Source organism: Ambystoma mexicanum, chromosome 5p (genome assembly GCF_040938575.1).
Source record: "Ambystoma mexicanum isolate Mex_15411 chromosome 5p, UKY_AmexF1_1, whole genome shotgun sequence".
In the NCBI taxonomy this organism is placed as follows: Eukaryota; Metazoa; Chordata; class Amphibia; order Caudata; family Ambystomatidae; genus Ambystoma; species Ambystoma mexicanum.
Window position 1 is genome coordinate 1,067,407,279 of NC_090930.1, and position 17,200 is coordinate 1,067,424,478.

The following is a 17,200-nucleotide window of genomic DNA, read 5'->3' on the forward strand; positions in this document are numbered from 1 at the left end:
GCCACCTTACACATACTCATTAGGTTCCACTTTCAACAGATAACACTGCTCACCGCGCTGTCAGACAACAGCCTTTACTCAAACCACATAGTTAGCCCTCTAGCACCGGCACGCCTATCTCAATATGCACATCTTTCACATTTACACAGGCCTAGTGTGCATTATACTCTCTGTTAATATTGTATACTTCGTGCCCAAGTCACAACCTAACAGCTACATTATGGAATCAGGGCACACTGTCACATTCAATACCGTGTACACTATGCTGGAGAACCAACTTAGGCTACATAGACTCAGAACACGCACACACCCTTTAGCCATCATCACCACACCCATGCAGGTAATACATAGGAACTCCCGTTTGGGATCACGTACTCATGCCAAGATTTGCCACTATCCCCACATAAGTACACATAAACACTTAAACATGCTAAAGACTCACTCTCTACCCAGCCACCACATTACAAAAAAGTATACTCCCACTACCGACATCAGGCCATCTCAATCCAAGAAACCCCAACACCTTAAATGTGCTTTACTCAATGTTCGCTCACTCAACGCACATGCTATAGAAGTCAATGATCATATTTCCAGTCAGGACTTAGATATATTAGCCATAACAGAAACATGGCGGCATGTAGTAGCCTCTGGCCCTACCATCAGTTTAGCCCTACCCCCAGGCTACTCTATCTTAAGACAGGACAGGCTATCCAAAACGGGAGGTGGGGTTGCACTAATCTTTAAAAATACCCTTGCCATCAGACAGACTCCCCCCCCATGAGGAAGATAAGATGGACATCCTCTCAGCCAAACTAGCCCTCTCCCCTAAAGACACAGTAAACATTCATGTCATCTACAGACCTCCAGATCCCCATAGTAACTTCCCAGGTATAATCAACCACCTCCTTGGCAACAACATTAAAGAAACTACCAAAACACTGCTCCTAGGAGACCTAAACCTTGAATACAATGACAAACTGGACAAAACAGCAGCTAGTCTCGCCAAAGACCTTACAGATCTAGGATTCACACAGAAAGTAACAGCCCCTACTCATGATAAAGGCTATATTCCAGACTGGGTGGCAGATCACAACTGTGGCACCATCTTCAATTCTAACACAGTCCTGCCATGGACTGATCATAATTGCCTTCATTTCTGCATTCCCATATCCACATTTTCCAAACCTCCAACATTTGCACCTGCTAAGCTAGCCAGAAGTGCTAAAAAACTTACAGCAGACAACATACATCCCTTTCTTAACAATCCATGCCTAGCACCTCCCTTCTCATCTGACCCCAACACTCTAGCAGAGATCATCAAAGACACCCTCACTAATGCCGTTAACGCTGCAGCAATCGTTCCACTCCAATTCATGGTTCTCAGAGGACCTATTGAATCTACGCCAATGTAAGCGCCAAGCTCTTAAAACATGGCAGGCCAATCCCTGTGACGCCACCAAAGAAAGCTTTCTAAGCATTACTAAAAAATACAAAAATGCCATATTTAAGGCCATATCCGAAACTTACAATCAGCGCATCACAGAAGCCAACTCCCATTCAAAAGAGCTCCTCACCATCTTTAAAGAGCTTACCGTTCCGCCAATCTGCACCGATGAGATTGTTAAGGACCCAAGCCTGGTGCAACAGCATCCAAGTAGCTATGCTAAAAAAAATGACCTTCTTCAAAATAAAATAGCAGTACACTGCAAGTCTCTTCACCCCCAGCAAACTCAAACTCTCAATACCTCCAAAGACAATCACTCTCCCAAAATTAACTTTTCTCAAATCACTGAATCGGATGTTCTTCACATCCTCAAAAGGCTCAAACCCTCTCAATGCAAAGGTGATACATGCCCCCCAAACATCATAAAAGAGTGTGCTGTACCTCTTACTCCAATCATCACAGTGTTCATTAATGCATCCTTCAAGACTGGCAAAGTCCCAGACAGCCTTAAAGAGGCGTGGGTGCGCCTGCTCTTAAAGAAACCTACTCTGCACCCCTGCCCAACCTAACAACTACCATCCCATTACAACGGTTCCTTTTCTCCTTAAAATCTTAGATAAAGCTGCACATATCAGATCCAGTCTTATCTGGAAAACAACTCTGTCTTAGGTAAAAGGCTGTCAGGTTTCCGCAAAGGTCACAGTACTGAAACCGCATTACTAGATTTGAAGAACCAAATAGATAATGGCAAGCCGGCACTCCTGCTCCTCCTAGACCTCCCAGCGGCATTTGATTTGGTTGATCATGCCACCCTCACAAACCATCTCACACAGGCTGCGCAATTCTCCAAACAGGACTCAAATTGGATCACCTCCTTCCTCGAAGGAAGAGTGATGAAAGGGTTCTCCAATATAGCAAACGCAGAACCCACCATCATCCAATGTGGGGTACCACAGGGCTCATGTACGGCTCCTACCCTCTATAACCTTTTTACTTAACCTCTCTTTGTTAAGTTGGACGCACTTGGGATCACCTACACAAACTACGCTGATGATACCCAAGTGCTCCTTCCGCTTACTGGACTCTACCATCAGGACTATATCTACGCCACCATCCAAGCATGAATGGCCACGAACGGGCTATGTCTTATTGGAGACAAGACCGAAATCCTCATCCTTGGTCAAAAATCCACTATCATTAACCTTGACACACTACTCCAATTTCTGCATAGACAATTGTGTCATCCCAGTTCTACCCTCTGTTAAAGCTCTAGGAGTCCATATTGACGCTTCACTCTCCATGGACAAGCAAGTCAACTCCATTGTTTCTGCCTCCGCCTTTAGCACAAAGCTCATTAATGCCATCAAACCATTCCTAAACCAAGATAACTGCCTATCCATTGCCAGAGCAACCATTGGAGCCAAATTAGATTATTGTAACGCGCTACTGGCCGGCACCTCCAAATCAAACCTTAATAAACTCCAAACGACACAAAACAATGCACTTAGAGAAGCCCTCAACATACCTAAAAGGGACCACATCACGCAAGCCAGAAAATCAGCACATTGACTACCAGTCAGAGTGTATTACATTTAAAATCCTCACTACTACACACAAATGTATCAATCTGTCAGCCCCCTCTTACTTGTCTGACACTCTGGCCAGATCACACTCGACCAGACCTACCAGACAATGCCACACTAACCAACTAAGGGTCCCATGCATCAAACGAGCTAGAGCTGGTGGAATTAGTTTCCCCTACATTGCCCCTAAGCTATGGATTGCACTACCCAGCACATTTAGAGCAGAAACCTCCCTCTCTGCCTTCCGCAAAAAACTAAAAACCACACTGTTTAACTAACACACTCGCCCCTTCTCTCAGTCTGCTCTTTTTGCCTCTTTCACATCTGCATTTGCCAAGTAATTTCTTTTCTTTATGTGAAATAAGTCATTTTCAACCTCTGTAACCTCTGTAACAAGCGCCACGATGCCCTCGGGCTGCCTGTGGACTAAACAAATGTGAATAAATAAATAACGTGCATATAGCCACAGAGAGAGGTAAGATATGTGATATCAAAGCGTGGCACAAAGACCAATTCTGTGCCAGTACTGGAAATGGAAAAAAATTACTCCAGGAACTCTCTCCTCTTGGGGGGGGGGCAAGAAGGGGCGGACCTACGGGCAGGCTGAGGGGCATGGCCCAAGGCCCGGTCACACAACTCAATATCTCATCATGGAACCCAAGCCTGCTGATTTGCATACAAGTAGAGAGCATTTTGGGAACATAATAATTCCCATAATTTCACATTTTAAAATGGTGATTCAGCAAGAAATTCTTTAAAACGAGTAATGCAAGTTGGATTCTTATCTTTTTATTGGTCAAAAATACTCACCCTAACAAAAAAAGGCTTCAAATTGCAAGAGATATGTATCATTTTGTTCAACTTCTGATCAGGTGGTAAGGTTTGGTTCCTACATTCGTGTTGGTGTGTTATGTTAAAGGATATTTATACTGTGCACTATCACTACCTGAGTGGTCCCCTGGCGCTCTGGGGGAGGGTAAATTAGTAGGACTGAGCAGGAAAAGCAGAGCTGTGATGTGCTGTTGCCCGCGCCAGTTCGGTTTACATTTTTCGCTGAGCGTAGGTTTGATTTTTCAGTCAGCAGTTGTCGTGTGCTGTTGTGCGAGGATATGTGTGGTATGTTTCATTGTTGCAGTGTAGGGAAGCGTGTGCAGTTTGTTCTGTATAGTTATGCTTGTGTTTTGATCATAGATTGAGAGGTGTAGGCAGAGGGATGAGTTTTTTAGTGGGTTGGTTAGTGGTGGCACTCCATTGTGCCGACTCCGCTTAGGCCACTTGGGGCGCATGTCCCTGCCAGTGTCGTGCACTGTAATGTACTGGGGGGGCTCTCTCCTATATTCTGTGACAAGTTGTGGGTTGTTAGCAGGGGGGTTTGGTGGTGATGCCTCCTCCGCCCCTCCCAGTGTTCAGACTAATGGATGTCTACACTTAGTCCCCTGTCATATCCTGGAGTGCAGCTACCATTACCTCCATCGCCTCTTGAGGGGGCGGGAGGAGGGCTCTTCCCTGCGTCCATGAGCACCCTGGGCCCTGTTTGTCACCACTCTTTTCCCTTTAACTATAATTCCCTCTGTCTGTGGTTCAGCCTAGGACGCTCCCATCTCTTTCTCTAGCCTCTGGTAGGGCCCTCCATGGGAACGGTACGCCTCGGTCTCACTCTCACTCGGAAGTCTCTCCACCTCCCTGCATTTTGTCGTGGTTTGTTCTGGTCCTCCGTCTTGCCATTTCTGTGTTCATTGCGAGGGTTGTGGGTGTTTCTCATTCATTTTCGTCTGGTTCTGAGTTCAAGAGCCACGTTTTAGGGAGTTTTCTGAATTTTAGATGGTCCTTTGTGTTTCGTATTTCTCTTAGAAGGGAGTTCCAAATTTGTGCAGCTAGGCAAGAGAATGCTGATCCACCGAGTGTTTTGCTTGTGTATGGTTTAGGTTTCAGGCGGATGTCGGGTGAGTCTTCTAAAGCAGGGGCTGTTTCTGCAAGAGACTTGGCTTGGGAACAGATTTGGGAGTTTCTTGGGCTAGCCCCTGGGCCTCAGAGTTCTAGCAGCGCTCGAGCAAGACAAACTTTGCCGGAGCTCCGATCCGTCTTATTCCGGTCCAATTCCTGCTCAGTCCTGCGCACAGCTTATGCTTTCATGGAGAGTAAGGATAACAATGATACATGGTTATTACAGACTCAACTCTCTCCCCAAATCTGCATATCGCCCTCCCAGATTTTGGAGCACTAAAACGTTAGTTTGATCAAAGACCCTTCTTCCTCCAGTCTTGACGCATCAAGCAGCTTATGTTTAACATGTGCTGTGGATTTGCCTATAGAAGAACCTTGAAGAGCACAGCATAGCCACAATTTGCTTGCAAGAAGGATAACTCAATGGGAACTCGGCTGGTGTACCTATGCCAATATACAAGCCACGCTCAATCTGATCGTAGTCAAGTCACGAGCATCCACAGACAGACACTTCCACAATTTTCCGAAGACATCCCCAGCAAAGGGCACAGAATCTTGCACTAGGTGAGGCCATGTGTGGCCTCTTGTGTCCCAGGATGGCAGCAGATTCTACCTGTGGAGCACTGCTATTGGTATCGTGCACAAAAAGCGTCAGCCCATCCATCATACTGAAATGATTACACATTGTAGGACATACAAGAACGTGTAGAATGTGGCCATTGTGTAGGTCCTTCCTGCCCCAAGTGTCTCAATCATAGGTATTATGATCACTCGACTCAATTATACTTCACCCTTACGGGCAACGGTGCACCAGAGTTGACAGAGATTCAATCACGTAACCTGGAACACAGCCCACGTGTCAAAGCAATTGGGTGACCACGTATAGCTGTGGCTATTGCGGTGCAAAATCCCACAAAGTAGGTAGTTATTATTATTATTATTATTAATCGGAACATATATCAATCAACCCATGCCTAACAAGTTTACTGGATCAAGCGTTCAGGGCAGTTTTTATATCATGCCAATACCAGGCAGGTATTTAGGGTGCCCCCAATGAGGGGCAACAGGAGTGTCATGTCAGAATGGCCAAACAAACAGCACATCTGACCCTGCTGCATATGAGGGGGGGGAGGTGCCTAATGGCATGTCACCCAATGAGGAATAAAATCATGCCCTGCAAATGCCGCTGGTCTAGCCCTACCCCATCCAGCATGGTAGAATCATGGGGGGCCAAGTGCTTGCCAAGCGCTCCCTGCGTGCCCGCCACCATCTCATCTTAATAAGCACTGAATGCAACCCACGCTGTGGCGCAGATGATATTAGAGGGTGAGTGAATGTGTGACTCCCGCCTAGTGTCTGCAAGCTGACATCATCCCGCTGATTGGCTGGTTAATCACCCCGCTAACGCCACAACACACTGAATCTGCCTTTCGCGAGAGAGAAATGTTCCCCAACACCTTTTTGAAGAAACAAAAACAGATACTAGAAATACGCATTCGTGTGAATTTAACACATATGAAAATGTGCCAAATTGGCAGCCGCGAAAACTCTATAGTCTCGCTAAACCCACCGAACAGACAAGGCATTCACAGCAGTGGCTTCCCCCAAATTCCAGCAACCACGCTATAGAGGGTCCCTGTTTTGGGGTGAGTGATATGAGAGGTTATTTATAACACAATAAATATCCAGAGATTTCTAAGCGCGGACCGAATCTGTGTTGCTCCGTGTGGTATTGCTTCCAAGGCCAGCACGTTGCCCCTGTGCTATCCTCCCTTTCTCCCCCTGCAGCACACCGAGTTGGTTCTTTGTGAAAATACAAACAAGCATAATAAGCAGGCCACACCAGGGCCTCTGACAAATAGTGCAAAGTATGGAAGGTTCTAGATGCCCAATTGCCCTTACACGCAGAAAAGGCTGCCAGCCGTGGAGACTGCAACCTGTCTCTTTGGCCCAGGGTAGCCAGAATGTTTCCCTGGCCCAAATGAAAAGCCTACTTCGGCAGCAAGGCGTATTCCTTTTCTGGAGTAACAAATTAGCCACGTGTTTGTGCTTTGGCGAGTGGAAGTGAAGGAGGCAGGAAGTGGTTCTTACATAAGGATTATTCTAAAGGCCCCTGTAGTCATGTCAACGTGGCTTCACAGGCTTTCGTGTCAAGGTGGGTTGTACAATGTTCTACTAACATTTCAAAAATGTTAACTTTTTTTTTAAGTTTTAGGCTGGTAAAATACCAGGGGCCGGGTGGATAACCAATTAAAGTTGCTTCCTTGATCAACTGTTGGCCACTTTGGCTGTTTTGTTTACATTCTGTTGTTGCGTGTTTTAACTTTGAAGTGGTCACTGATTCAGCTTTTGTTTGACTCTCGGGGTGTGGTAAACCTCTGGTTCCTCCCCGATTCAGAATGTTCTGGCATGCCCTCGCCCCCTGACGAAATAATATCCATGCAGCCGCTGTGGTATCCGCAAGTCCTGCTGAAGGTTAGACTTTTCAATGAGTTGCAAGATATGCAATCTTCCAGCTATGCCTAACCAGGAATGTGCATTGGGCTTTCTTGGCAAGGAGGGGTTTAGTTGGGTCCATCATCAATAAACTGCAAAATCCAGTCCGGGTTTTCTAGCTGATCATGATGAAAATACGTTCATAGAAAAATAGCAAGCACTGAATTTTCGTGGCCGACATTTGTATATGTGTCTGTGATTCTGAAAATCTGACAAAATGTTACATATGCTGTGGGAGCAGCGTGTCTCAAATGCGTACAATGACACCTGCGAGCACACGCCGACTTCCGAAGATCTGCCACTCTGTACAGTAGCGGGAAAGCAGGCCGCCTATGCAATAGGGCAAAGGGCAAGGTTCGCCGTTCCTGTGCCAGGCAGCCGCTCGCGCCCAGCTGACCGATTAATAATAAACCACGGTCACAGGCCTGGCCCCTCCCAGGAAGGCTCAGTCTGCGTGCACGCGCGACTGCTGCCGTGAATGGCTGTTGGAGGGATTTTGCAAGAGTCCTACTCAAAGCATTTAAAAGTGCACAGAAAATATTACTTGTAGCCGCGGCCTAGCCAGAGAAGCAGAAGCCGAGGCACGAAGCACCCCAGGCGCAAAACACTCACCTCAGTGGACTCGTCTCTGTTGCCATGGAAACCTGATCTAATTACGTGATTGATCATGAGTGGAGTAAGTGTGGGGTAAACCTACACCGTTGACACGAGAGAGAGAGAGAGAGAGAGAGAGAGAGAGAAAAAAGAGAGATGGGTGTCAGAGGAACCTATCGACCTTGGCGTTAGACGCACTCTGCGCTCCTTCTCCAAACACACCACGGCGACCGGCCGCAGCGCGCATCAGGCACAGACAGCCAGAGGGCACGGGGGTCAGCAGGGAACACTGCACACAACATGTCACAAAGTATCTAAGAATGAAACGTGCGGCGCTGATAAAAGGACTACTTTGTGATTAATGTTCACACGTGCCTCCAACATTCGCAACCGTGGGTAGGACTAGCTGGAAGGTTTGCATAGAAATATCGACCATAACAATAACATTACAACAATGCCCATATGTACTGACACACTGGACTGGGAAAACAAACGTTCCGGGCTCCATTAAAAAGAGGTCCACTATCGCAAATCGCTTTTTATTACGTTTTGCAACAAACTATTTGAATAGTACTAGGGCAACATTTCCGCTAACATCTACAATAAATAATAAATGTAATGCATATTGGATCAATAATTGTAATCGAAAGTAACAGTTGCACAATGCAAACTAGCCCAAAGTCCCACAAAAAGCGGCCCTAACAAGCCATATGAGCCGGCCCTCGCCAGCCAGATGAGCAGGCACTCGCCAGCCAGATGAGCCGCCCTCACCAGCCAGATGAGCCGCCCTCACCAGCCAGATGAGCAGGCCCTCGCCAGCCAGATGAGCAGGCCCTCGCCAGCCAGATGAGCAGGCCCTCGCCAGCCAGATGAGCCGGCCCTCGCCAGCCAGATGAGCAGGCCCTCGCCAGCCAGATGAGCCGGCCCTCGCCAGCCAGATGAGCCGCCCTCACCAGCCAGATGAGCCGCCCTCACCAGCCAGATGAGCCGCTCTCGCCAACCACATGAGCCGGCCCTCGCCAGCCAGATGAGCCGCCCTCACCAGCCAGATGAGCCGCCCTCACCAGCCAGATGAGCCGCTCTCGCCAACCACATGAGCCGCCATGAGCCTGTCCTCGCCAGCCAGATGAGCCGGCCCTTCTGGCATTGCGCTATTACCCCTTGGGCTACTCGTGTACAGTATGTGTGCCCAGGCCAGTTGCGCATCGAAAACAGCAATGTCTCACAAACGGTCTGTATAACAGGTTATTTTAAGATTCGGTTATTGTCTCTCTTTCAAGGGCTTAACAACCGATTATCGCAGAGCCTGGACACCGCAGGGTTAAATCGACGTGTCATGAAAATCGAGTTAATATTAGGTAAAGGCGCCGTTGGCCAACGGGGCAGTTTTATTCGAAGAACGAGTTTATCCTTACTGATAAGCATTAGTAAACACGTCATCAGCATCCTTCTCTTCTAAACGGGGGAGGGCGGCCCTTTCCTGACACCCACCCCTTAAACAAGACGCTCTTTTCTGCTTTCGCTGGAGGGTTTTTTTCCACGCTGTTTACAGGACTGCGCTCCTGTGGGGTGCGAATTGTATCCGGAGCGTGCTGCAGTTCCCAGGGGACACTCGCTGGATCTGCCACACACACACACACACACAAGATAAACAAAATAAAAATAGAGCACCTTTCTTTTCCACTGACATTGTTGCGTAACGAGTAGGGGGGTATCTCCAGCCTCTCCCCCTTTGTTGTTTTTTATTCTGCGTTCCCCCCAGGTCCCGTCCTATAATTCACCTAATCGTCCCTGGTGCATCCTAGCACGAGGCGCCCGTCGTGGCAGTGTTGCCGAGAGTGGGTCGTGTGTGGCTCTGAGCTGGGGACGAAGTGCGTCACAGGGCCGTTCGTCCCATTTCTCTCGAACTAATGCTACACTAGCAGGCAGTTTGCAGGTAAGGTGCGTGTCTGAGGGGCCGGACTGCACACACTGCACTTGGCGGCGCAAACTCACTAACATGTTAAAGTGCATTTCTGTGCTAACTCAAGGCGCGCTAAAGTACTCATGGGGATATTGCACACGAACTTGGCTAAGAGTGCATGGTGACCTGTTACACTTATCATGAGCGATTTCCTTTTAAATGTATTTATATTATGTAGTTGACGGTAATACATGTAAAAAAAAAATTCTGACAGCAGGGTCGTGTCTGCTTGCGCATTTTCCCGCCGCCCACAGTCGTGCGATTTTTTTCTTAGGCTATTTACCATCACTACTAGAGCAGAATGGCACGGGACATGTGATTGGAAACAAGAATCGCGATTACGGACCACTGCAGAAGACCCTCGTTGTAAGTGTTACCTACCGGCCGGCCGGCCTGCCCCTCCCACGTGGCAAAAGGACACCCTGCAGCTCACTGGGAAACCTCGCCCCCTTTCCCTGTTTCTTTTCCGCATCTCAGTCTAGTCATTGGTCCGCCTACTCGTAACCCCAGCAACAGGTGCACGCGATAGGGTCGTCCCCCGTTTCACCGCCGGAGATTGCGATCTGCCATACAAGAGGCCTAGCATAACATACGTCATGTCACTGGGCAGTTTACGGCGAAGTAATTATCCGGTGGCACAACATTCAGTGTCCGTGTTTAACAGTAGGGCGTACACGTGGCCTAGAAAAAAATAAAATGACTTGGGGAGCCGACTCCCCCCATAAGAAGGCGCCACCACCTCTCCATAACGTGAAGGGCACGGTGCGAAAACGGCCAGGAGCTCACCCATCCTTTCCGTCCTTTTGCAGCTGGTAAAATTAGAACTTTTCCAAAAGCAACTTCAAGGCCTTTCACTGAGGCGCCAATAGATATCCATTGTGTGATGTGCACGTCACCTAAAAGGTGAATATTACGCTTTATTGCGCGGATGGCTGTACTCCAAGATAGGTTGTACCTGGAAACGTGCGCCAGCCATTCCACTTTAATCTTAAACTCGCACGAGTTTCCTTTCCTCTTTTCTTATAATTTTCTTTTTAATTAAGATTCATGGTTTAAATATATAAACATGTATCTTTCCATACAAAAGTCATTAATACAAGAACAAAAAACAAAGAATTGTTTTCATACCAGGGGCAAAGGGCTAGACGGGACTGGTGTGCAACAAATAGCTAACGGGTTTGGGGGCGACTGGGGTCAAGGAAAGGGGCAACATAGGCCTGGGGCAGTTAAAAGGATTAAGGGGCAACAAAAGCGGATAAATGGGACTGTGAAAGGCAAGAAAGGGGCAACACGGGCCTAGGGGCTGTTAAAGGGGCTGTGGAGCAACAAAAGGGGCTTAATGGGACTGGGTCAAGGAAAGGGGCAAAACAGGTCTGGGGCAGCTAGAAGGGTTAAGAGGCAACAAAAAGGGCATGAACAGGGGCTAAAGGGTGACAGAGCAACAAAAGGGTCTGGGGCAACAAAATGGAGGTAAAGGGGGCAAGAACATGGATTAAAGGGGACAATAACGGGGCTACAAAAGGGGCAAAATGGGACTGGGATCACGAAAAGGGGCAACATGGGTCTGGGGCAGCTATGAGGGTTAAGGGGCAACACAAGAGGCTAAATTGGACTGGGAGAAGCAAAAGAGGGGCAAAACGGGCCTAGGGCCCGTTAAAGGGGTTGAGGGGCAACAACAGGGACTAAGTGAGACTGGGGTCAAGGAAAGGGTCAAAAGGGGTCTGGGGCAGCTAAAAGGCTTAAGGGGCAACAGAAGGGGCATGAACTGGGGCTATAGGGTGACAGGGCATCAAAATGCTCTGGGGAAACAAAATGGGGATAAAAGGGGAAAGAACAGGGATTAAAGGGGACAAAAACTGGGGCTACAGAATGGGCTAAATGGGACTTGGGGTCATAAAGAGTCAAAACGGATCTGGGACAGCTAAAAGAGTTAAGGGGCGACAAAAGGGGCATGAACAGAGGTTAAAGCGTGACGAGGCATCAAAAGGGTTGGGGGCAACAAAATGGGGCTAAAGTGGACAAGAACAGAGGCTAGGGCCAAAAAAAGGGGCCAAATAGGACTGGAAGTCAAAAAAGGGACAAACCAGGCCTGGGGGCAGCTAAAAGGGGTAAGGGACAACAAAGGGGGAAAACTAGGACTGGGGATCAAGAAAGGGGGCAACATGGGACTGGGCGGTCAAGAAAAAGGGCAAAATGGGTCTGGGGCAGCTAGAAAGACATGTTCCTAGTGTGCTGGCAGCACTTACAGAGCATGTCTGCCTGACTTCCTGCCCTGCCCCAGCCAATCAATGAGTGTCTGGGGAGGGACCAGCAGTCAGGCAGACGGCTCCTATAAGTACTGTCGCACTCTTACAGGAGCCGTCTTTTTTTCTTCTTAGGAATGGGCGAGCACCCGGTGGGGCTCAAGGCAGGCCTCTGCTTTGGGCAGGAACTGGCCCGAGGGGGGAGGGGGGTGACACCAGAGCCCTAGGTGGGGCGCGGGCCGGCTTGAGCCCCGCCAGGCTCGCCCAGCACTATTAAACATGTTGAAAGCAAAAAAAAGATATTAGAACAAAGGCGAATATGCATTTAACAGAACATTGCGACTCACTGTCGGATGACCCCGTTAAAGTCAAAGGGACCATTAACACGAGCTGTGCACGAGGCAGTGCTACAGGGCATGGGGCTTACACACCACACGAGACTTCAGCTGTCTGTGTTGGCACCTTGCTGCCAATGTCCCACACATGACTTCATTTAGTACACTCGAGGTGTCTGCTTTTGTCAATACTCAATAAGCAAACACAACAAAGTGAGCCAATGAGATAGCTCGTAGTGTGTCAGCATGTACTGCATAGCTGACTTGAAATTCCACATTCCAAGATGGATAACATGAGCTGGATAAAATAGCAATCTTCTGAAATCAGCCATAAAAAAAAACCTGCCTACATCACCCTAAAGTAAGCAACAGGGCGCTTCATTTTAGTTAGTAGTTCCCAAACTATTCTTTCATTCAGTTGTTCATTCTGCCCAGTGTCCAAATAGAAATCCCAGCATGTTGAGTGCCTGCTGCAGAAACGACTCCTCATTTCACCCCTTATGAATTCCGCATGCCACGAACATTACAGCTATTTTCTATGCATATGTAATTCAGTCTTTCGTGCATGTACAATTTATGTCTGCATATACTCAAAATGGACTGTCTTCTTTTTCATGATTACAATCTTATTTATAGCAATACCCATCACAAGCATTTAAGAAAACAATGCATGTATTCCATGCGGATTTAACACATAGGAATCCATGTGTATTATTTAGTAGGTTTAGAGCCAGCCCTCAAAATGGTGCCCTCATGCCCATCCCGCTGGCTTAGGAAAGGCAGCAGCCGCGCCGTGCCGCGTCCACGGTAGCAGAGGCTTGTAGTAACGCCCTGCTGCCTTCCAACGAGGGGAGGCTGCCGCACGCACGCCGCTGCCCTGTCCCACGGTCCGGCCCACCCCCTCCTGCTCCTTTCAGGAATTCCACTCTCACGAGTACTACGCACAGGGCCCGCAAGACCTGGGGGCGCTCTTTCTAATAATAGCAGCTGTCTGCAGGAGCAGCAGGGCGAGACCAGAGGAGTGTGTGGGAAGGGGGAGGTGGGGGGAGGAGGGTCTGGGAAGGGGGGGGGCGGCTCACTGGTAGTGCCAGGGCTCGCCAGACCCAGAGGCTTCAGCAGCAGCAGCAGCCACCCGCCCCCTTACAAGCCTCGACTTCACTTCCTCGTCAGACATGCACATAATGCTCCCGCCTACCCTGCAAGAAAAAAAAAAAAGCAACACAGCCGCAGACGTCATTGAAGCAGACAAACAGGGGTCCACGGCGCGGCGCCCCCTATCACAGAACGGGCTCACACCCACCTCCCCTCAAGCTCCTGGGAAGACACCTCTCATCGCGGCGGGATCGGCATTTCGAGGGGCTCTGAATATACAAAATTACACACTCACACACAAAAAAATACACATTTGAAGGCCTGCTCCAGCCTGCAGTCACCCTCCACTCGCCCTCTGCTCCCCGTAGCCCTAACACCACCCCCTGTTGCTGGGTGCATGTGCAAGACCCTCTACCGTGTTCACGCTGCCCGCCCCGCTCACCCCACCACAGCTCTGTCTGTTTTTTGTAACGTTTGGGAAAGAAAATGAAGTAACCTGCCTGCAAGCGACACCCTGCTTGAGTTTTGTTTTCAGCCTTAACGAACGAGAGGGGCAGAGGGAGACTTACTGTCGGTTGCAGAGGATGGGCTTGTTGGAGGCAGAGGAGGAGGGGGGCGATGTCTGTGCGTGCTGCCCTCAGCCCTGGTAATGCTTCCCCCTTCCAGCGGAGCAGATTCTGCACGTCTCCTTCCCTGTAGTAGAAATGATGTCTGCGGCGCAGCTCTCTCTCTCTCTCACGCTCGCTCGCGCGCTCTCTCTCTCCAGTATGTAAATGTGTAATAGAAGCCAAATATGGAGCAGTTTGGCTGCCTCTGCAACAGCTTCAAGGATCCTACTTCATTGCAAAAAGGGGGATGGACTGGAGGCAAGGCAACACTGTGGCAGCCAGCCAAGAGAGCCACACAGATTATGATTGCATACGCACAGTAGAGCCGGGCCAGGCAGTTTAACCCGTGCCTGGCTGCACAGAAGCTCGTAGTACTCTCTCGCCCTTGCCCCCCCTCCTTCTCGCTCTCTCTTACCACCTCGCCCTCTAGTCGCTCTCCCCGCCTCTCTTTCTCTCCTTCTCTTTTATTTGGTGAGACCTGCCACACATTGGCGGTGCTCTTGTAATGCATGTGTGAAAGAGTGCCGATTTTCTCACGCTGTTTCTTACTGCAGCATAGCCAGCACACATTGGACTTTATTCACAGCCTGTGGGTTGTAGCTGCAAGCTAACTGCGCCACTTTTAGCAGAGCAGCAGGAAGACCCATAACTGGATCTTTCTTAGTCTTTGACTAAACAACATTGTTAATTGAGAGATGGATTTATGTAATCTGCAGCGGAAGTGCCGCCGAGCGTTTACCCTGTGTGTGCCCAGACGCTAATGGTTCTAGATTTAGTTGACAACCAGAAAAACAGCGCACATAAACCAGTGTATATAGCTAATTTTTCCTGTTACTAGAGTTCACTGCATGAAAGTTATCTCTAGTGGATGTAAACCCTTGAATGTGCTGCCCCCCAGTGGCTGTACCCAGTAACCATTTGTTAAAATGAAAGTAAACACGGTACATACCCATACCTCTACAGTAAGCGAAGCAAGAGGTTCTGTAGCACAGACTAACCCAGCACGGTTCCACACTTTGCTTAGGGATTGCAGAAAGCTTGTGCATATAACATGTCACATTGCTGAACTACTTGCTTGATGCCGCCCATAAATCTCTGCACCATGCCATTCACCTGTGGCCACAACAGTGTTATTTTTGATAATTTCTGGGGAAAAAATACAGAGGCCAAAAATGCCTAATTTTTTACTGCGCATTTTGACGCAATTATATGTGGCAGGGTCGGTTAGGGTAATACACATGTTTGGGGAGTATGAGAGTAGGCTGCAGGGCGGGTCTCCACCGCATATAATTGTGTGCAAAATGTCCAAAAAGAAAATAAATTCTGTATTTTCGGCTTCAGTATTTTTTTCAAAATAATCACTTTGATCCTTTTTTTCTTGTCTTCTATTCCCATGTAGCACATAAATCATCTAAAATCAGGCCAACTGAAACGAGGCCCATTATCTGATCTGAGAATTTGTGGCGTTCCCCATGCAGAGAAAATATCATCCAGTATGGGTATAAATTTTACGGAAGACATGGATGAGGTCACCAGGACAATAGAAAATCTGTCTGGAGTAGTCCTCCATCACTCCAAACAGATATTTGCCATGTTTGAGCGAACCAAAGCAGTGGTTCTGGTTTTTCAGGTCTTACTTTGCATTGACAGATGTGATAGGCACCGACAGTGCGTTCCACCTGTTGGGCATTTTATAATACAAAAAGAACCTAAAATGATAAAATGAGAAAAGCCTTGGCAAAGCAAATCTCTGTTCTCTGTGAAATTCTGAGCCCAAAATATCAAACATGTGTTTTATTCATTTGGGATGCAGCTTAGAGCAGAGAAAACTATAAGGTTTAAAGTGTTCCAAGCCTCCTTCTGTCTCCCCTTTCTTGTCTTGTGTGTGATCTGAATGGCACAGGCCCTAGTAAGATCGTTGTTTTGTCCTCCTTCTGTCTCCCCCTCCTTGTCTTGTTGCGCCTAGAAACACTTATGTACAGGCGCATTATAAATGACTTATCATATCAATGAACAATGCTACATGTGGAAGTCAGGCACATAATTAAAGTAGTTGTTTGGCAGGGAAAACCGCATGACATTTAATTAACAGTCTATAATTCGATTTCTCCATATTCCATTCCAAGGTGAATAGCATATGTAAAGATGATGTCATTACAGCAAAAGCTGTATTCCAGTCAGTGTAAGAATATATAATGTGTTCCTTTATTCTGCCATGTTAGTAATTAATTCAAACTTTATTGTTTAAAACTCAAGGATAGAAATGGAAATGAATTTGAATTTTGTTCGGCTGTGTAATAGTATGCCAGAGGACGGGGGAGCAGGGGGTGGGGTTCACATCAATGATATTAAAAGTCAGCAGAGTATCTAAGGCCCATCAAAACCTCCCGCGGCAATAAAGGAAGACTCAGCCATGGGGCACATTTTACTGTCCTCGTGGTAGAGCCCTATATGTTCCTCATGTGTTCCCATAGCTACTTATGATTAGTTGCAATAAAGCGACTACAAACTTGGTCCACATATATTTGGCTTTCTTGCGTTTCTCCATTTAGCTAAAGAAAAGGAAAAGCTTTAGCAGTATGTAAATGTATCTGTCCTCTATCTACAGAAGGTGTAAGCATGTTGTTCATGTATGCTTGTGTGTGTCTTCGTATTTTCATGTAGGAATGCACATTTTCTTCATGACTAACGCTGCTATGTCGTGTTCTCACCAGTGACGTCATCATGGCTGGACTTTGTCATCAGTCAATTTGGTCCATTGATGAGGCACCTGTCTCCTCGAAGCTGCCAATCAGATATGTTTGAAATGTCGCTTGAGAAAATATCTCTTTGCATATGTAGGATACATTGGTGTGCCTGGTGTTTATACGAACAGCAAGTTACATCTTTCGTTCATCA

The 17,200-nt window shown here is 47.8% G+C and overlaps 1 protein-coding gene across 2 annotated transcripts in view; it reads right to left on the reverse strand.

Annotated features, from left to right (window-relative positions):
• Window positions 1–14,610, reverse strand: part of ATXN1 (ataxin 1) — a 1,517,977-nt gene extending 1,503,367 nt beyond the window's left edge. Inside the window, exon 1 of one of the 2 annotated variants that reach the window (XM_069613567.1) lies at window positions 14,264–14,610. The gene's annotated coding sequence lies outside the window, so the exon portion shown is untranslated. The remainder of the gene's footprint in view (window positions 1–14,263) is intronic. The other variant, XM_069613566.1, reaches the window with a different exon arrangement.
• Window positions 14,611–17,200: the final 2,590 nt, after the last annotated feature.